At 36.8% G+C, this 23,166-nt stretch overlaps 1 pseudogene; it reads right to left on the minus strand.

The window, feature by feature from the left end:
- Positions 1-22,674: 22,674 nt before the first annotated feature.
- Positions 22,675-22,845, minus strand: LOC127490488 (U2 spliceosomal RNA; annotated as a pseudogene).
- Positions 22,846-23,166: the final 321 nt, after the last annotated feature.

A 23,166-nucleotide genomic window follows, 5' to 3' on the forward strand; every position in this document is an offset into this window, starting at 1 on the left:
GAGGTAAGTGGGGGATGGGACCCAAATCTAAACAAGAAATTCATATGTATGTCATCTATAATTGCTACACATAATTTTACACAATATTTTTTCACATTCCCACATTTTGACTGGAACCCATCACATGAGTTCAGGTGTGGAATTTTCCACCTGTGGTATGAGACTGGCTCAAAAGTTTTTCAGATTTTAGAGCATGTTGGATTTTGGATTAGGAATTCATTTGCATTTGTCTGTCCACAACAGAAAAGTACAGAAAAAACATAGTGAAGAACTTAGGAAATCCACAGCAACCTGATATTGCTAAAACATTTGTTATATAATATCAATAATAATTAATTGCAATTGCTGGCTCTGGAAATGGCAATCTTGTCTCCATTTCCTAGCAGACATTGCTAATCAATGAGAGTCTGATTTAACCATTCTTTCACCACTCTTTATCAAAGCCTGATTATTCCTTTTTCTATTATAAGTAACTGTTATAAAATCTTCACAGTTATGATTGGATACCTTTTAATTTCTATGCAGAAAGGTTGATGGGTCAGTCAGTAGCTTCAGTGGGAGCTCCTTCTACTTTCCTCGTTTTGTTCTGGGAAACTGAAAAAGGGAGATTTACCCAAGAATGCAGAGTTCTTGTGTATAATTTCCTTCCCTGAATAACGGACCCACCTGATGAACTATTTCCTTTCTGTTAGATACAGATATAAATCAGTCCACAAAACTTGCATTAGTCTTCAGTTTCATTAGGAGTATAATTATGTCAGGTTCATGGTCATGTGATTTAATAATAATTAGATCCCATAATTTCTTTATAACTTTTTATCTTTATCAATTGAAATTTGATTTCCAGATTTTGTGACTGGCCTCCACAGGTTATGTACAGTCTAGAATTTGTTTTCAAAATTAGGTATCCTAAACTGTCTAGTTTACCTCAGTCTTTAAACCAGCAATTGTTTAGACATCCCAGAATGAACTGGGCTCTGAAGTCACAGAAGGAAATCTAGTGGACGCCATCCCTGATGTCAGGGCCCTCACAAACCAGTAGGGGAAAATATTAACAAATAATATGCACAGAACTGGGGCCGGCGCTGTGGCGTAGCTGGTTAAGCTACTGCCTGCAGTGCCACCATCCCAAAGGGGTGCAGGTTCAAGACCCAGCAGCTCCACTTCCAATCCAGCTCTCAGCTATGGCCTGGGAAAGCAGTAGAAGATGGCCCAAGTCCTTGGGTCCCTGCACCTGCATGGGAGAACCGGAAGAAGCTCCTGGCTCCTGGCTTTGGATTAGCGCAGCTCCAGCTGTTGTGGCCATTGGGAGAGTGAACCAGCAGATGGAAGACCTTTCTCTCTCTCTCTCTCTCTGCCTTTCCTTCTCTCAATATGTAACTGACTTTCAAGTAAAATATTTTTAAAAAATTCTCACAGAACTGTCAAAAAACTAATAGAGGAAACAGGATGGTAATTTTTGGTTGTCACAAATGGGATAATACAATCATTTAATATGGTGATATAAACCCTCATATTTTTTAAAATTTTATTTCAGGATAGTTTTAAATTTACAAAACAAAAACTGTAAGGTAGGAATACAAAGAACTTCCATATATCTCACCACATTACCCTTATTAACATCTTATATTGGTATCTTTGTCATAATTAATTATTTTTGTGGTGGAAACATTCCCATAATATATTGTTGCATAATATTAGGTTAAAATAATATATATGTAATATGTATATATAATATGTATATATAATTTACATATTATGCTTATGATATTTTGTAATTGCATGTGATCAATGTATAGAATATAATATTTGGAAAGAAATTCATTAAAATATAGCTATGTTATCTGTGTGGAAGAGCTTGGGAATCAATATTTTTTATTCTCTTTACATTTCTGAATTATTTTAATATTTATAATAAGACTTCTATGAAAAAGAATAAAAGTTAATTTTAAATGGAATATGTTTTATTCTAATTGGCTTTCATTTTATGCATTTTTATAATATGACATTTTAATTCATCAACAAGTTATTTTACGATTTCCAACTTTAGTATCATATACTCATGTATAGAAAGGCCTCTCCAGACTGAACACTATGTATTTATACTCTTGTTGTATTTTTGGTTCTTTAATTTACTATTATTGCTTAATCATTATGGAAATTATTTATTTTGGAATTTTTATCAATTTGGGATTTTCCCCTCTGACTTCCCAATGAGTTGATCAATTTTTCTGGCACCATTATAGAAAAATTTACTTTCTTGCTGCTAACTTAAAATACCATTTTATGCATATAATATGTATATTCTATTTTTAATTTCTGGGTATTCTGTTTACTTACCTCATTAATTGGCTCATATCATGTTTCGTATTATTTGAATTGTGTTGATTTATTTAAGTAACTTTGATGTTTAATAATGGATTCTATATATTATCTTTTATATTGCTCTACCATTTATTCAAACATGAACTCTTCCCTAGAATAAATTATGTTACCTAAAAATTAGGTGTGGTGCAAATTGCTATACAATTTTATACCAAATTTGGAGGAATTTTAGAATAATTTTGTGAAATTTTATCCAAAAATAGGATTTTGCCTTGAATTGAAATAAATATCAAATAATTTAGTAGTCATTTTATTTATGCATAGTTCAGTTTTTCTATTTCACCGTATGATGAAATAATGACTTTAGATTTATTGATAACAATAAACTATTATTTTTATTTCAAACAACAAATATTTATATTGTTGTTTTCATATGTAGTCTTTTAAAACTATCTGTCATCATTGGATCATACTGTTGCGTTGGCCAAATATTAAACTTGTTGAACTTTTCATATTTTTCTATGCTCTAGAAAAGTTTCTATAGCAAAATCCTTTCTCTTCTTTGTCTTTCTTTCATCTTTCTTCAATGTGAATGTATCTTCCCTTAAAAGTTGGTATCTGGCTATCTCTTTTTCTGCTAGATCCCTCCAGCTTTAGATGTGTGGTTTCACATTTGATCTATTGTTCTTTCATCCCTAGAGCCATTTTATTTCTCCACAAGGAGCCAGAAGGGAGAAAAAATCTTGTTTCCTCTTTGAGCACTGGCTTTAAAAATTAGATAAACCATTATTAATACAACCTCACAGCATGGGACTAGGTAGGGTGGTGCCATTTGAGTGCAATTAGTTCAAGGCCTTAGGAACATTTCTCCAGAATGTTAAAAATTTCAAAAATATAATTGAGGCTTGAGTTTCCTTGTGTTAATAAAAGCCCATCTACTACTGACATTAGTAATCCAGCCAATGAACTCACTTGGAAGAGGATGATATACTGTCTCAAGAACAGCTTTTTGTTTGTTTCCTAAAGTAGGTGATGTACATCATGGCACTTACCCTTTTATAAACACAGTGAAACATCCTAAAAATTCACAGACCTGGATAGATGGAAATTAACCGATTTAGTTTTATTTCCCTTTTAAAAAATCCAAGTGATTTCATCTTGCTTTGTGTTACTGCTTCTATTAAATAGATATTTTTTGATATTTCAATATGTGCTCAGAACTGTTCATACATGCATTCATATATGATGACCAAACCAAAATATTGTCTTAATACAGTTTATATTTGGAGGATAGATGATAAGCATATAAGCAATGGATATTTGAGGATAACAAGTCTCCCTAAAATGATAAAAGAAAGTTATCAGTTGCAGAGTGGCATACTGGACATTGTTGCTACTTACAGTTAAGAATAGTATATGAGGTCTATGTGAGAAGTTTGCCATAAAGGGATAAATATTAAAAAGAAGAAGAAATATAAGTCCTACAAATACTTAGGAAGTGGATGGAATACCTGCAAAGATGGGAAGTAGGATCTAGGGTTGGCCTCCAGGACATGGGAAAAGAGATTTGTCTTTCTGAGAGGGATTGACAAGCAAAAGCTACACATGGCCTTGTTGGTCATACAGGATTGCACTGAGGTTAAATGTCAGTCTCCCTCACAGATATCATCCTGCTAATTATTTTATCCTGCTGTCTCCCTCTCAGCACTTCAGACATGCTCCATAACTGCAACTTGAAATAAATACAAGGGATCTACAAAAAGTTCCTGGAAAATGTGCGTTATTTAAAAACCATGCATGGATTTCAAAATTGTTCTGCACTGAAACAAACTTATCTTTTAATTCTATTTTCCAAAAACTTTTTGAAATACCCCCATACACTGTTTTCAAAAGAGAATACATATTTAATTATAGTTATTATTTTAGAATATAAATATATGAAAGCTGAAAGCTGATTATGAGTATTACTTTCCTTTGTGTAGGAAAACATACGGCTCAAAAGATGACTTTTTGCTTTTCTTTGCTCACAAATTCTGGAAAATGAAATATAATTAACTCTCGATAAGAGTTTTCCATTTGGCTAGAGGTAAACACTGACAAACGAAATTAAATTTCCTTTGAAAACTAATTGTTTCATAAAGGAAAATCCAAACAATATGGAGTGTTCTTATTTCCAAGAATAATGAGTCACTTTTTTATTCTGTTAAAAGGTATTGAATAACTATAGTGCTTTGAAATTTCAAGGACATCATTTGCACTCAACGTATGGCTTTCTTGTTTTTTACCCTACTTTCATTATGAATGGAGGATTTGTTTTCTTAACTCCTCTTCACATGGATATTTTAACGTTTTGGATGTTTTTTCTGTTTTTGCTCTCCTTCCTAAGGGATTATGTTATGATCAAAAACCCTATCACCACCCTCTTCAACTACTTGTTTCTAAGATGGGCTGATAATTATCTATTCTAGTCCATCTGTCCCAGTTGTTAGAATATTGAATACCCCAACATAGTTTGGTAAGAAAAGGCTTTCCTGGAGCCCCATTCATGGTCCCAGCTGCCTCTGACCATTTGCTGGACATCTTCAGTATCTACCATCCCAAGGGCATATTCCAGGTGCCTAAGATACTGCTCTACTGTTAGGACGTGAATCTGTTCAGATTGATTGGGGACTATGATATGCATGTTGTAAAAATTTTTAAATATTATCCCTGCTTCAGTCAATCAAGCACCCATGTCAGTTGGTAATATGCTAAGCACTCTACCAGGCTCGCCTTATTACTTGATTATCTGTTGTTATCTCCATATTAACAGGTGTGCAAACTGAAGCTTGCATTTACTACTTTCCCAAGATCATATTGTCAGCACTGTCTCTTGGTACTGGAAATCGAGTGTGTGCTTTTTTGATCAATATGTATATCCTTTTTAAATATTTCAACCTTAGATAAAAGCAAAGACAAACTATTTTTAATCAGTTTTTAAATCTAGTAGATTCGGGAGGGATTTTCCTGAGAAAACTCAAATTCATAGAGTAGAGCATTTCAACTTTCTGAAGTAGCACCTGATGCTTTCTTGTTCAGCCCACAAGATCTATTGGCATAAATATTTTCTTCCTGTTCTTAACTCTAACTAGAGATTTTAATACTTAAAGGGCCACGATTATATTCATGGCTGGGTAAGACTGTTACCAGGCAGTTTTGTGTTTGTGATACCCACAGATTAGGGGTGAGAAACCTTATTTCTGCCCAGGCCTCTTTGTGTATTTATATCATGATTCATGGGCCATACAAAATTATCATCTTAAAAATCATCCTGATAAGATTTACTGAATTTCACATCCTGGCTGAGGATGCCTTGGCAGGGACAGACCAAATGGTTTTGTCAGGGTCCAGCGACGTGGCTTAGCGGGTAAAGCTGCCGCCTGCAGTGCTGGCATCCCAAATCTGCACCAGTTCGAATGAGTCCTGGCTGCTCCACTTCAGATCCAGCTCTCTTCCCTGGCCTGGGAAAGGACTAGAAGATGGACCAAGTCCTTGGGCCCCTGCACCTACATTGGAGACCAGGAAGAAACTCTTGGCTCCTGGCTTTCAGAATGGCTCAGCTCTGGCTGTTGCAGCCATCTGGATGGAAGACCTCTCTCACTCTCTCTGCTTCTACCTCTCTGTAACTCTGTCTTTCAAATAAATAAATCTTTTTAAAAATCAATTAATATATCACTTCAGCAAGCTAAAGAAGAGAATCATGTAATCATACCAATAGGTAAAGAAAAACATTTGACAGTAAGATTCCACGGTGTGATGGTGAGCCCTCTGGACTCTAAAAAGCATTTGACAAAAGCCAATAAATAAGCTAGAAAGAGTGGAACTTGCTCAACTTGATAATCTACCAAAAAATCTACAAAATTTTATGTTGTAAGTACCTTTCACCTTCCATCATATGACTGCTTTGTGTACCTCTCCTGTATTTAAGACTTAATAGCAACCAAGAGCCTGCTGCTTTCTACAGAAACCGAGAAACCAACCTCCCTTGCAGCAAAAGGGCAGGAAAAGGAATATGAGCCTTAACCTTTAAACAAACACAGTGGTTTTGAATTGGAGTTAGCGATGGTGGTGACAGCAGTAAAAGCAACAGTGCACACAGTGACATCTCGTATCCGACACAGCAGCAGCAGAGGGCTAAGCCAGTACATTCAACACACATTCATCCCAATAGTAGCGAGACCTCAAGTTTATAAATGTTCTTGATTATTCCCGTTTTCCAAGACTGATTTCCAGGATGCCTGATGAATCTGCCACCAAATTAATATCCTTTTAATAAACTCAAGCTTTTTTAACACCAGCAACTAGAAACTCTTGATGATAAACCCTTCTATTTTCCTACTGTATTTTTTTATCTCAGTGCAGATGAAGCAAGACGATGTCATATTAAACACATAGATGCTGCTTCTCACCGTGGACAGGGAGCTCCTGTTATTTTCGACCTTAGGTTTTTAATTGCACTCCAAGTGCACCACTAATGAAAGCTCAGGAGAAGTTGGAGAGCCCCCAGCTAAAGTTGAAAGTCAGTTCTGATAAAATTAAAACAGTTGCTTCATTCTACTCTTTCCCAGTGACCATAAATGATCAAGGCTCTTTCCCCCTTAATTTAAGTTCTCTAGTTTAGTTACAAATGTTATCTTGGTAAAAATAATTTTTATCAGTATATAACTGAGGCCTGCAGTTATAACGAAGCTGCTTTTGAGTGCATTTTTGTGTGAGCCATGGAATTTTCCAGTTAATGAAATGAAAGAATCTGGGCTTGTACCTCTTTCTCTTAACCTTTAAAAGTTAATGTGAGATACAGTTACCTCAGCGGGGCTTCAGAGCTCTGTGTTTTGTATCTATTGTGTTCTCATTCTTGAAGTAGATTTCAGTATATGCAGACTCATTATGAGTTCCAAAGTATTATGCTATCTTCAACTTCTTCTCTTACATGTAGGGTGCTATAATTATTCATTAAATCGTCACTTCTGAAAGGTTTGCACTTCATGAATTAGCACATTAATCTACTTGGAGCCCTTGAAAATGGTATGCTCTCTTTAAATTGACCTTACTTTTTCTTTGTATATTTTCATCAATTTGCACCCACAATGACTGTCATATAGTTCTACATCGCTTTTTTGAGATCTAAGATCTCTTTATAATAAAATATTTATACATGTCACTAATAATTTCTATTTTATAAAAAGAAATGCTTGGACTTCTGATTTCAGTCTGAACAACAAATAAAAGCTAAATAAACTTAAAAAGTCAACAAATCTTCTTAGAGACATAAAATCACAAGACACAGAGCTAAGCATTCCTCCCACAATTACATAGAAAGAGATAGAGACACGGAGAATCACCATTTACCAGAGCTGAAACTGCTCAGTTGAAACTTCCATACATTGGTGGGTATTTGCTGCAGTCGTTAAGATGCCACTTGGGATACCTACATCCCGAATCAGATTGCCTGGTTTCAGGTCCTGGCTCTGCTCTGTTCCAGCTTCCTGTTAATGAATACCCATGGATTCAGCAGGTACATGACTCAGCTGGGTCTTTGCCACACTCCTGGAAGACCTGGATTCAGCTCCAGGCTCCTGGTTTCAGTCTGGCCCTGCCCTCGATGTTTCAGGCATTTAGGAAGTAAACCAATGGATGGAAAGCTCAGCCTCTCTCTCTCTCTCTCTCTCTCTCTCTCTCTCTCTTCCTCTACACTTTAAACAAAAAGTAAAATCAAACAATAATTTAAAAAAGCGACCTCTGTGATAGGAAGACTTATACTTTATTTGGCAAATTACTGAAGCAGAGTGCACTCTAGTTTGAGAGTCAAAAACGCAGGGGTTACAGTTACGGGAGAAAAAAGTTGCGGCAGTTTTGTGAGTTTAACCTTCAGGAGCTTAACCAGTTTTCCTAGATAACACTGAAGAAAAAGCTCCTCCTGGTCCTTCAGAGGAAAAGAGGAGAAGGAAACAATTTGAAACAACCCAGAGCATTATTTTCTGATTAACAAGGTCTGCTCTCAGGAAAACTACTTAATCAGAGACCAGCCAAGATTTTAATAGAACATAACTGACCTAGCAGGAAAGAAAGGCTAACCAGCTGTAGCCTTCCAGGTGTGGGGAGGGAAATTCCCAACTCCAGCTCACATTAGCCATACAGTCACCCAGCACTGCCTCAGTGTGACAGACTGGACGGAGAAACATCTGTGATGTCGGAGGCCTGAGACGGACTCACTGAAAGACTGAGATATAATATAGGAATATGGAATGCACCTGCACTCTAAAAACTTATCAACACATTACTAAAGATGTGTTGAGAGCCGGCTCTTTTATTTGGTGCATTACATCTATCCATGTTTTTAAAGCATAAATCCAAAACACAGTTTAAAAAGACAGAATATTGGAACCAGATTATAGTATGTCAGAGACATATCAGGCATTATCAGGACATAAAGTTAAAACAACTATGATCAATATATTAAAAGTGTGCTCTGGTTTGAATGTGCTCCCCAAAGTTCATGTGTTGAAAACTTTATTCCTTACACAGCAGTGTTGAGAGGTGAGATCCTTTGTGGACGTGTGGGTCATAAAGATTCCACTCTCAAGAATGAATCCATGGCCGGCACCGTGGCTCACTAGGCTAATCCTCCGCCTTGTGGCGCCGGCACACCGGGTTCTAGTCCCGGTCGGGGCGCTGGATTCTGTCCCGGTTGCCCCTCTTCCAGGCCAGCTCTCTGCTGTGGCCAGCGAGTGCAGTGGAGGATGGCCCAAGTCCTTGGGCCCTGCACCCCATGGGAGACCAGGAGAAGCACCTGGCTCCTGCCTTCAGATTAGTGCAGTGCGCGGGCTGCAGCGCGCCAGCCGCAGCAGCCATTGGAGGGTGAACCAACAGCAAAGTAAGACCTTTCTCTCTGTCTCTCTCTCTCCCACTGTCCACTCTGCCAGTAAAAAAAAAAAAAATGAATCCATGTCCTTATTACACAAATATGTCCATATGAAAGGGCCTATTATAAAAGCAAGTTCAGCCCTCTCCCATGTGTGCTCATGCAGTTTCTCACAACGCGATGCCTCCTCCACATTATGACATGCAGAACACCTCCACCAGAGGCATCCCCTCAACTTCCAACTAAGCAGTCCCTAGAACTCTGAGTCAAATAAATTGATTTTCTTTGTAAATGACCCAGACTGTGATATTCTGTTAAAGGAGCATTGCTTAATGATAAAGAGGCATCTTCTCCAAGAAGACATGATAATCCTTAACATATACATACCTAAATCAGAGGAACAGAATACAGGAGGCAAAACTTAGAAGTACAAGGAGTAAATACAGAAGTCTACTTCTCTAGTTTGGAGAATTCAACTGTGTCAAAAATTGACAGGATCATCAGGTAAAAAGCAGTAAGGACATAGCTGACCTCAACAAATCTAATCAACCAAATATTCCCAGACTTCAGTTAACATAGCAGGACATACATTCTTTTCAAGCTGATGTAATCCAAAGTAGAGTACATTCCCAGTCATAAAACATCCCACTGAATTAAAAAATTATACAATATCTGCTGAGAGACCACAGTAGTTTGAAAATTCTCAAATGCCTAGAAATACACAACATGCTTCCAAGTGACACATGAGTCAAGATATCTCAAGGGTGAGTTTTAACAATACTTTGAATCAGGGGCCAGCATTGTGGTGCAGCAGATGAAACTGTTGCCCACAATTCCAGGATCCCATATTAGTACCAGTTCAAGTCCCAATCCAGCTTCCTGCTAAGGCACCTGGGAAAGCTATGGAGACCCAGATGAAGCTCCTGGCTCTGGGTTCTGGCTTAGCCCAGCCCTAGCCATTATGGCCATTTAGGAATTGGACTAGTGGATGGATTGGAGATCTGTCTGTGTGTGACTCTGCCTATCAAATGAATAAATAAATCTTTTTTTTTTTTTTTTTTTGGACAGGACAGGCAGAGTTAGACAGTGAGAGAGAACAGAGAGAAAGGTGTTCCTTCTGTTGGTTCACCCCCTAAATGGCCGCTCCAGCTGACGCGCTGCACCAATCCAAAGCTAGGACCAGGTGCTTCCTCCTGGTCTCCCATGCAGGTACAGGTACACTAACCCACTGTTGGTGGAAATGCAAACTGGTAAAGCCACTATGGAAGGCAGTCTGGAGATTCCTCAGAAACCTGAATATAACCCTACCATTCAACCCAGCCATAGCACCCCTTGGAATTTACCCAAAGAAAATTAAATTGGCAAACAAAAAAGCTGTCTGCACCTTTATGTTTATTGCAGCTCAATTCACAATAGCTAAGACCTGGAACCAACCCAAATGCCCATCAACAGTAGGCTGGATAAAGAAAATATGGGACATGTACTCTATAGAATATTATACAGCAGTCAAAAACAATGAAACCCGGTCATTTGCAACAAGATGGAGGAATTTGGAAAACATCATGCTGAGTGAATTAAGCCAGTCCCAAAGGGACAAATATCATATGTTCTCCCTGATCGGTGACAACTAACTGAGCACCAAAAGGGAAACCTGTTAAAGTGAAATGAACACTATGAGAAACGGTGACTTGATCAGCCCTTGCCCTGACTGTTGATGGACAACTTAATACATTATCCCTCTTGGTATTTTTTTGTTTGTTCTACTTAATACTTTTGGAAAGCCAAAACACTCTGGAAAAAAAAAAACCTAAATGAAAGATCTCCACGAGTGAGATCCCAGTGAAAAGAACAGGTCTTCAAAGAAGGAGGTACCTTTCTCTAAAGGGAGGAGAGAACTTCCACTTTGACTACGACCTTGTGTAAATATGATCAGAGTCAGTGAATTCAAAAGGCTTCCATAGCCTTGGTAACTCACGACAAGAGCCTAGGGTGATTACTGATGCCATAAACAAGAGTGTCAATTTGTTAAGTCAACAACAGGAGTCACTGTGCACTTACTCTTCATGTAGGATCTCCGTCCTTATTGTGCTGTACATGGTGATTTAATGCTATAACTAGTACTCAAGCAGTATTTTTCACTTTGTGTTTCTATGTGGGTGCAAACTGTTGAAATCTTTACTTAATATATGCTAAATTGATCTTCTGTATATAAAGATAATTGAAAATGAACCTTGATGTGAATAGAAGGGGGAGGGAGAGGGAAAGGGGAGGGTTGCGGTTGGGAGGGAAGTTATGGGGGAGGGAAGCCGTTGTAATCCATAAGCTGTACTTTGTAAATTTATATTCATTAAATAAAAGTTAAAAAAAAAAACTAAATCAGTTGTACCCATGCAGGTACAACTTATCAAAGTTTGTGGGATCCAGCAAAAGCAGTGTATAGAAGGAAATTCACATCTGTGAATGTATTAGAGAAGAGGAAACATCTAAAATCAATAATGTATGTTTTCATCTTATGATGCTTGAAAAAGATCAAATTAAATCCAAAATAAGCAGAACTTAAAGAAATCATTAAAAAATTGAAAGCTGGGTTTTTGTAGAACTCAACAAAACTAGGAAGCCAGGATTACCAAGAAAAACAAAACTTCCAAATTCCTGTATCATACGACATAAGGGAATATCACTGTGGATCCCATAGACATCAAAAGCACAATAAAGAAACATTATGAACAAGTCAGTGTCCTTATATTGGTAGCCTAAATGAAATGGACCAAGGTTTTGAAAAACACAATCTTCTTAAACTAACACAAGAAGACATAGACAGTTTGGAAAGCCATATCACATAAAAAAGACTAGTGTCTGCAAATACTAGCTGATAGAATAAAAAAGGGAGAGAACGATCCAACATGGGAAGCGAGATACACATCAGACCCATAGAATGGCAGATGTCCTAAACAGCACTCTGGCCTCAGAATCAGCCCTTAAGGCATGCGGATCCAGCTGAAAAGCCCATGAGAGTATTTCAGGCATGGAAAGCCAAGATACTCTTGGGAAAAAAAAAAAAACACAACAACAAAAAAAAACAAAACCTAAATGAAAGATCTCCACAAGTGAGATCCCAGTGGAAAGAACAGGTCATCAAAGAAGGAGGTACCTTTCTCTGAAGGGAGGAGAGAACTTCCACTTTGACTACGACCTTATCTAAATACGATTAGAGTTGGTGAACTCAAAAGGCTTCCATAGCCTTGGCAACTCACGACAAGAGCCTAGGGTGATTACTGATGCCATAAACAAGAGTGTCAATTTGTTAAGTCAACAACAGGAGTCACTGTGCACTTACTCCTCATGTAGGATCTCTGTCCTTAAGGTGCTGTACATTGTGATTTAATGCTATAACTAGTACTCAAACAGTATTTTTCACTTTATGTTTCTGTGTGGGAGCAAACTGTTGAAATCTTTACTTAATGTATGCTAAACTGATCTTCTGTATATAAAGAGAATCGAAAATGAATCTTGATGTGAATGGAAGGGGAGAGGGAGCAGGAAAGTGGAGGGTGGCAGGTGGGAGGGAAGTTATGGGGGGGAAGCCATTGTAATCCATAAGCTGTACTTTGGAAATTTATATTCATTAAATAAAAGTTAAAAAAATAAAACTGAATAAATAATTAATGAACTTTCAACACAGAAAGCAAAATAGGTTCAATTATAAGTTCTACCAAATATTTAATGAAGAAGTTACAGATTATATATAATCTCGTTTTTGAATAGAAGCAGAGAGAAAATCCCTAAATCCTTCTATGAGGTCTATATTAGACTTGTATCAAAGCAAGATAAATACATTATATGAATACTACACATAAATATCCCTCATAAACATATATGCAAAAATGTCAACAAGATATCTATGTCTTAGCATACTCTGTGTTTCTGAAACAGAATAACTGAGATGAGCAATTTTTGTGGAAGTTCCTTTGTCTTGCTTCTACAGCATGACACCAGTAGTTGGTGAAGATCTTTGGGCTGCATCATTCAGTGGAAGAAGTAAGAAGTGATAGAGAGTGACACAGCAATAAAGGACTGAACTGGCTTTTATTATAAGTCCAGTCTGGTGATAACTAATGCAAGCCCTGTGATAATGGCATTGATCCATTCCTGAGAGTTAAGCTCTCATGACTTAATCACTCATTAGTAGGCCTCACCTCAGAAATGATGGCATTGGCAGTAACTTTTTTAAGGTAAGCTTTGAAAAATTTTCTCTTTTTTCAGATTTTATTAATTTATTTGAGAGGTAGATTAGAGAGGAGAGAAAGAGAAAGGTCTTCTATCTACTGATTCACTCCCCAAAAGGCTGCAAAGCTCAGGCTGGGCCAATCTAAAGCCAGGAGCCAGAAGCTTTTTCTTTGTCTCCCACATGGAAGACATAGGCCATAAGCAGAAAGCTGGGTTGGTAGAGGAGCCAAACCAGCCTAAATAGAATGCCGGTGCCATAGATGGAGAGGCTGAGCCCACTACACTACAGTGTTGACCATGGGGAATATATTTAAATCACAGTAATTAACAAATTGAGCCTAACAGTATATAATAAGAATAAATATCACATCAAGTGAGATTATCTCACACAAGGCTGGTTCAACATGCAAAAATCACTTACGGGGCAGGTGCTGTGGCATAGCAGGTAAAGCTGCCACCTGCAGTGCTGGCATCCCATAAGGGCACCGGTTCAAGTCCCAGCTGCTCCACTACCATTCCAGCTCTCTGCCATGGTCTGGGAAAACAGTAGAAGATGGCCCAAGACCTTGGGCATCTGTACCCATATGGGAGATCTGGAAGAAACTCTTAGCTCCTGGCTTCGGATTGGCTCAGCTCCGGCTGTTGAGGCCATCTGGGGAGTGAACCAGTGGATGGAGGATCTCTTTCGCTCTCTCTGCTTCTGCCTCTCTGTAACTCTGTCTTTCAAATAAATAAATAAATCTTTTTAAAAATCAATTAATATATCACTTCAGCAATCTAAAGAAGAGAATCATATAATCACACCAATAGGTAAAGAAAAGCATTTGACAAAAGCCAATAAATAAGCTAGAAAAAGTGTAACTTGCTCAACTTGATAACCTATAAAAAACCTACAGCTAATATATTAAATGATGAATACCATGAAACTTGCCCTAAAATCAGAAGCAATACAATGGTGCTCCCTTCACCACATATTTTGAACATCATACTGAAATTCAAAGGTATCAGACTTGGAAGAAATAAAACTATCCTTTTGTATATGACTTGATGGCTATGTTGAAATTCCTAAAGTGTCATCAACAACCACCACTACCACCACTACAACAAAAACTCATGGACCTAATAAGCAATTATACCAAGGCTGAACAATACAAGCTAGTATCTATAAACTATATTGAATCTATTTTATTTTTATTAATACCACATTAATATGAGAATTGAGGAGAATTTGTTGTAATAATTATTTGTGGTGACTCTGTGGTGACTCTGAGAATCTAATGTATTCATAAAGTCCTTAAAAAATTAAAAAGGGGCCAAGCATTGTGGTGTAGAGAGTGAAGCTCCCACCTACAATTCTGGCATTCCATGTAGGTGCTGGTTTAAGTCCTGGCTTATCCATTTTTGATCCAGCTACCTGTTGATGGCCTGGGAAGGGCAGCAGAAGATGGCCCAGGTGTTTACACACCTGCCATCCAAGTGGCTCCTGGCTCTTGGCTCCTGGCTTTGGTCAGAACCAGCCCAGGCTATTGCAGCCTGGAAGTGAACCAGTGGATGGAAGATCTCTCTCTATCCCAGTATTTCCCTTTCTCTTTGTAATTCTGATATTCAAGCGAATAAATGAATCTTAAAACAATTTTAAAGGGTGGGGCCAGCATTGTAGTATAGTGGATTACACTGGCATCCCTTACATGTGCACCAGTTTGTATCCTGGCTGCACTACTTCCAATCCAGCTCTCGGCACATGGAGCTTAGAAAGCAGCAGAAGATGACCCAAGTCCTAGGGTTCTTGTACCCATGTAGAAGAATTGCAAGAAACTCCTGAATTCTGGATTCCACCTGGCCCAGCCCCAGCCATTGCAACCATTTGGGGAGTGAACCATTAGATGCAAGATTCCCCCTCTGTCTCTTTTTCTTTGCTTCTCTCTGTCACTTCAATTCTGCCTTTCACATAAATAAATCTTTAAAAAATAAAAAGATTAATAAACCAAATTCAATTGTTTTATGTGTCAGCAATGAAAACTGAATTTCAAATTAAAATTACTATATTACTTACATTAACATGCTCCAAAATTCAGTACTTAGTTATAAATATATCATATATGCACAAGAATTATACTGAGGAATATTTCAAACTTCTTAAGAAAGACAGAAGAATTAATAGGAAAGACATTCTACGTTTATGGATAAAAAGACTCAATATTGCTCAGATGTCAGTTCTTCCCAAATTGATGTATAGTATTAGCCCAATATTAAATTAAAATAACAAACTATTTCATAAATAATGACCTACTTATTCTAAAGGTTATATGGAGAGACAAAATATGAATAATCAACATAATATTAAAGGAGAAGAACAGAGTTGAGGAATGACATTGCATGGCTTTAGGATTTAACATAGAGCTACAGTAGAAATGATGGTGCTAATAGGTGAAAGGATAAGCAAGGAGATTCATGAAACAGAATAGAGACCTGGATTTTGTGTCTAGATGTGTGTGTGTGTGTGTGTGTGTGTGTGTTTGATGATACTTGAGAAAGTAATAAAGCAATACAATGGATAAAATATCACCTCAACAATGGGACATCTTCATGCATAAAAAAAGAATATAGATACAGATCTTACTCCCTTTAAAAAAATTAACTCATAGTTGATCATAGACCTAAATATAAAACAGAAAATTATAAAATTCCTAAAAGATAACATGTAGAAAAATCAATGATCTTGAGTTTGGTATTGACTTTTTTAGGATATGACACAAAAGGCATGATGGATGAAAGAAAGAATTGATAACGTGTTTTTCATTAGAATTAGAAGTACCATGCAAATGACACTATTACAAGAATTAAAATGAAGCCACAAACTCAGAAAAAATCTTTGCAAAGATGTATGTGATAAAGGACAGTTGTCCAAAATATACAAAGAATGCTCAAAATTCCACAATAAAAAAAGGAAAAAATCTGAATACAAAATGAAACAAATATCTCAGTGGATAACCCAAAAAGAAATAAACATCTGACAAACAGGCATATGAAAAGATGTTACATATCATATGTTACCTGGGAAATACAGATTAAAACATCAATGTGATGGTATGGTCAGCCTATTAAAATGACCAAAATTCAGTACATTTATAAATAATCAAATGCTGATGAGGATGTAGAGCAACAGTAACTTTCATTTTGGTAAAGCAAACTGATAGAGCCTCTGTGAACGAATTTGGTTGTTTCTTGCAAAACTACACATTTTCTCACCTTATGATCTAGAGATCCTTCTCTTTGATATTTACCCAATGGAGTTAAAAACTTATTTCCACACACACACACAAAAACCTGCACAAAGATGTTTATAGAAACTTTAATCATAATTGCCAAACTTGGAAGTAGCCAAGATGTTCTTCAATAGTTTATTGGATGAACTGTCATATATCTAGACTATGGAAAATTATTCAGTGCTAAAAAGAAATGAGCCAGCAAGTCATAAACTGATATGGAAGTTAGAATGGCTCTCATGAATACATAAATAAACAATAAATGTTGGCGAGGATGTATGTGGAGATAGTACCCTAATCCATTGTTGTGGAAATGTAAACTGGTGCAACCATTGTGGAATACTGTATGGAGATATATCAAAATCTAAAAGTAGTTCTAACATATGACCCAGCGATCCCAATCCTGGGAACTTACCTAAGGCAAATGAAATCAGCATATAAAAGAGTTACCTGTACCCCCATGTTCATTGCAGTTCAAATCACAGCAGCTAAGATACAAATCACTCCAGATGTCCATCAACTGATGACTGGACTAAGAAATGATGGTGTATATAAACTATAGAGTACTACTCAGCTGTAATAAAATGAAATCCTGGAATACTACTTAGCAGTAAGAAAAAATGAAATCCTTTGTTTTGTAATAAAAGGGATGCACCTGGAAACCATTATACTTAGTGAAGTAAGGCAGTCCCAAAAGACAAATAGTGTATGTTTTCCCTGATCTGTGGTAGGTAATAGAGTACCAAAACTGTAATTGATATTTTGAGATTTGATGATTATTTACAGTTATTATCTCCACTGTTGAGGAACAGTGGGTTTTTTTTGTTGTTGTTGTTGTTGTTGCTTTTTCTTCCCTCACACTATCTGTTGATCTCTTTACTTACTCTAGGGTTGACTATAAAGTAACCTGAAAGTAGATCTTTGTAAATTTTAAGAGTGGGAATAAGAGAGGCAGGAGGAATAAAAGTTGGAGTGCAGATCAAGAGGTTAGGTAGGGTGGGAAGACTCACTATGTTCTTAAATCTGTATACATGAAATGCATGAAATTTATATACCTTAAATAAAATTAAAAAAATAAAGCACTACCCAAATATTTTATAGCTTTAAATTCTATTCCATGTGTTTACCCTGTTTAATTCATTTATTCAACAACTGATAGAAATTTGGGTTGTTTCTGTAGTTTCGCTCATTGTGAGTAATGCTACTATGAATATTCATGAGCAAGCTATTTAGTGCTTATTGTCAATATTTGAGTGTCGCTCCCCCATTCGCGGAGGAACGACACTAGACCCTGCGCTGTTGTTTTTGCCCGGCTCTTCCCGGGTTAGCTGCCGTTCCCTCATTCATGGAGGAACGACACCGTCCCGGGTTAGCTGCCAGGCCCCCCGCCTCCACGGAGGGGCGGCACCCCCGCCACTTTCCCCGCTTCTGTGGAGGAGCGGCACACCGCCGGCCGGCTCTCTCGGGGGCTGCTCAGATGTTCCTCAGGTGTTCCCCTCAGATGTTCCTGGTACATGTTGTCTCTCTCCTCCTTTATAGTCCTCTTCCACCAATCCATGCTCTGCTACCCACACGCCGAGCACGCCGCTCTCCTCCAATCAGGAGCAGGATCAGCTCCTGCAGTTTATCATTCAAATTGGCGAGGCAGCTGTGTAGAAGTTGTTTACTCCCCAGCGCCATATTGTGGGAGATCAGATGCATAGAATTAGTCCTAGTTCCAGTAATATAGTCTAGTCTCAGTTGCTCCCCACATTTGAGTATCTAAAACTAGGAATGGAATTGTTGTGTCACACAATGGAACTTCAAATGTTCATGCAAAATTTACAGTATCTTTTGATTTCTCCATTAATTTTTTTGAGACCCTTTAGTATATTTAAGTTTTTGAGTAACTATAAAAGTGCTTTGTCTGTGGCTACATCATTTTATATTACCATCAGTAATGTGCAAAGGTACTGATTTGTCTATTATTATATTATTATTTTAGTTTAGCTGTCCTCGTGGCTGTGAAGTGCTATTACATAAGGTATTGATTTATCTTCACCGAATAACTGACAATGCTTAGTATTTTTCAATGTCTTTAATGGACATTTACATCTTTTTTTGAGAAATATTTATTTAAGACTATTGCCCATTATAAAAATTAAATTGTATTTTTTAATTTGAGTTTAACAATTCCATGCATATTCTGGGTATTAGATCCTTATCAGATAAATATTTTGAAAAGATTTTCTCCCAATCTTGTCACTTTCTTGATAACATATTATTGTACCTAAGTTTTTAATTTTGATGAAGTCATAATTATCTATATTTTATTGCTCATGCTTCTGGTATTATATCTAAGACATCAATGCTCTATCCAAGGAGATGAATATTTACCCCTATGTTTTCTTCTATGAATTGTATAGTTTTAGGTCTTAAATTCAGGTATTTGATGCATTTTGAGCTAATTTTTAACAAATATATGTTAGAACTTCAACTTCTTTCTTCTTTATCTTGGAAAAATCTTAATATCCCTTTACTTTTGAGGACAGTAATGCTAATATAGAAATTTTCATTGTACATTTTTTCATCAATCCAAAAATATTAACCCACTCTATTCTTGCCTCCATGTTTTATGATAAGCAATCAGCTGTTAATCTTATCAAAGATACACAGCAGACTCATAGAATGGCAGATGTCCTAAACAACACTCTGGCCTCAGAATCAGCCCTTAAGGCATTCGGATCTGGATGAAGAGCCCATGAGAGTATTTTCGGCATGGAAAGCCAAGACACTCTGGGGAAAAAAAAAAAAAAAAAAAAAAAAAAAAAAAAAAAAAAAAAAAAAAAAACAACCACACACCTAAATGAAAGGTCTCTGCAAGTGAGATCCCAGTAGAAAGAATTGTCCATCAAAGAAGGAGGTACCTTTCTCTGAAGGGAGGAGAGAACTTCCACTTTGACTATGACCTTGTCTAAATAAGATCAAAGTCAGCGAATTCAAGAGGCTTCCATAGCCTTGGAAACTCATGACTGGAGCCTAGGGAGATTTCTGACTCCATAAACAAGAGTGTCAAATTGTTAAGTCAACAACAGGAGTCACTGTGTACCTACTCCTTATGTGGGATCTTTGTCCTTAATGTGTTGTCCAATGTGAATTAATGCTATAACTAGTACTCAAACAGTATTTTACACTTTATGTTCTGTGTGGGTGCAAACTGATGAAATCTTTACTTAATATATACTCAATCGATCTCCCATATATAAAGATAATTGAAAATGAATCTTGATGTGAATGGAATGAGAGAGGAAGCGGAAGATGGGAGGGGTGCGGGTGGAAGAGAAGTTATGGGGGGAAAAAGCCATTGTAATCCATAAACTGTACTTTGGAAAATTAAATTTACCAAATAAAAGTTTAAAAAAAATCTTATCAAAGATCCTTTCTAAAAAATAATCACTTTTGTCTTGGCACTTCTAAGATTGCTTGTCTTCAGCTCTTGGCTGTTTTATTTTAATAGATATTAATGTGAATTGTTTTGTGTTTATCATTCTTGGAGTTTGTTGAGTTTTTTAGATGACTTAGATTCACAAATTTTATCAGACATTTGATATTTTTTCTTTATTGTCTTATTTAGTAGAGCTACTAGGCCTTTGACTAAAATATACATGAAAAATGTTTTGTCAAGAAATAAACCATTTTTCATGTACATTATAGTCAAAGGCCTAATAACTCTACTAAATAAAAAATCCAACAAATAAATGAATACCATAGTCCAGCAGGAAAATAGATAAGGCAATAAACAATCAACAAGGAAAAAATGTTCAACTTCAACTATGGAAATTTTAAATTAGTCACAAAATTATAAAGACTTTCATAGTATATAATCCCTGGAACTTTGTTTGACAAATATAAAAAGCAAAAGCACCATATCTTCCGCAAAACTGATACAAAGAGATTTTTTTAAAAATTATTTCTTAAAGTATTTTTCTGCCTCTTTCTTTACTATCCCTATTTTTGATACTCTCATTATTTGTAGGTGATACAATTGATGATGTCCCTCAGCTCACTTACTATGCTCATTTTTTTAAATTATTATTTTTTTTTGTCCTTCTATACTTCATATGGAAAATTTCATTTGAATTGTTTCAAGGTAACTGATTTTTCTGTCAGTAAAACCTTCTGAATTTTTATTTTCAGTTATAATTTTCAGCTTTAGAATTTTATTCGGCTCCTATTTTCATCTCTTTGTTGATATTTTTCATTTGTTCATACTTCTACAGGTTTCCTTTAGCACTTTGTGATTCTTTTCAGTTACCGAGTATTAAGATAGTTAATTTAAGTCATTCCCTTTAAATACAATGTATGTGCTTTCCAAAAGACAGCTTTTATAAATTTCTTTCGTAAATGGTGAATAATTTCATGATGGTATGATTCAAAATTTTTATCTGGCCGGCGCCGCGGCTCACTAGGCTAATCCTCCGCCTAGCGGCGCCGGCACACCGGGTTCTAGTCCCGGTCGGGGGGCCGGATTCTGTCCCGGTTGCCCCTCTTCCAGGCCAGCCCTCTGATGTGGCCCGGGAGTGCAGTGGAGGATGGCCCAGGTGCTTGGGCCCTGCACCCCATGGGAGACCAGGAAAAGCACCTGGCTCCTGGCTCCTGCCATCGGATCAGCGCGGTGCGCCGGCCGCAGCGCGCCGACCGCGGCGGCCATTGGAGGGTGAACCAATGGCAAAGGAAGACCTTTCTCTCTGTCTCTCTCTCTCACTGTCCACTCTGCCTGTCAAAAAAAAAAAAAAAAATTTTATCTAAAGTTGGATATTTGAGTGATATTATATGGAAATAGTAGTTCTCCCTTCTTCATGATTCCCTTTAATTGTTTTCTGTCAGCTGTAGCTGTTTGTTTACTTTGTAACATTTCTGCCCTATTTTTGTAAAGTCCTCTTTCCTACTCTCTCATTTCAGATCTGTGATAAATGGGGAAGCTTAGGATCTGCTCAGGCATTTTCTGATCATGTAGTTTGCCCATGGCACGGACCTGTTTTTCTAAATTCCTTAGCACTTTAGAGTGTCTCAAAGAAACTCTCTCCTCTTATTTTTACTTCACAGAATTTAGGTACTTTACTGTTTGCTACAACTGGACTCTTTATTCCCAGGTCAAAGTGAATTGTTCATTTGAATGCAACCATCTTTCAGGGAGTGGAAAGGGATATGAAATGATCATTCATAGCCAAGAACAAAATGGTAACTCTTCCTTTAAAATAGAAGGAAAACAGTCATAGAAAACAATTATACCACCACTACCATTAGAATAGGCACAATGTAGCATGACAGAAGATACTTTTCAAATTGGATAGCCAAATTCAATTAAAAATTGATCAGGTGATGCTATTGAGACTCATGAATGGCAGCTATTTTCAGATTAGATGGACAAATAATTAACCTCAGTGTTATCACAAAATCACTATATTTTCCATATACTTTACTTAAAATTAACTTTTGACATACTTATAATGAATTATATTTTCTTATGTCTCCCCTCTCTTGCCCTTATTTATTTTATTTGTGAGTCATAAAAATAGCAGCTAGCATTTATTTTAAAATGAAGTGATGAGTTACTATGTTACAGAATTATTAAAATTCTTAAACTTTTATGTAAAAGGGATGAAAATATATTGTTAATGATGACCATGAGTGAATATTATCACGTTTTGTAGGTCAAACTATCAGACGTAGTGTCATCACTGATGAATATTGATAGTGTTGGCATCTTCAAAGATCTAGTTGGATTAATGGTAAAATTTGTGTTAACACTGTTATTAAAAAGAGGACCATAGACTTTATTAGAGCAAACATTACGAACAATGCTGCTATTCTTTGTCTCTAAGCTAAATGTAAAGATTCTCTCTAGCATCCCTTCTTATAATGTTGCCCTGAACACATGAGAAGTGCATATTTCCTTGTGTCACTCAAGTCTTCAAGAAGGGGAGACCAGCTAGGAAATCTGCATTTTTACCAAGCTCCACAGGTGACTTTTCTGTATACTATAGTTTAAAAGGCACTTGCCAGAGGCAATGAAACAGAAAGTATTTATTAAACTGCTAAGAATAGATATAACACTTGATCTTAGCCAAAAGGCCGAGAAGCGATACTGAATTTATTTATAAACTCAGTATAAGAGAGAGGAAGCCAGAGAGACTGAGAACGAGAGAGAGAGAGAGAGAGAGAGAGAGAGAGAGAGAGAGCTGAATGGATAATGACATGACAGGTCATATTTCACAACCTTAAATGTTAGTGGAGAAAGAAGGGCACGAATTATGATAGGAGCAGGCACAAAGCCAAGCTCATTAAAATTCTGACTGGCACTTTGCCTGATTTCCCAGTGACCTGGTCATAGTTTAAGCAATTCATCAATCAAAAATAAATATTTAGTGAGAATGTGTGGCATACTCAAGGTGTGGTGTGGTTTCT

Source organism: Oryctolagus cuniculus, chromosome 2 (genome assembly GCF_964237555.1).
Source record: "Oryctolagus cuniculus chromosome 2, mOryCun1.1, whole genome shotgun sequence".
In the NCBI taxonomy this organism is placed as follows: Eukaryota; Metazoa; Chordata; class Mammalia; order Lagomorpha; family Leporidae; genus Oryctolagus; species Oryctolagus cuniculus.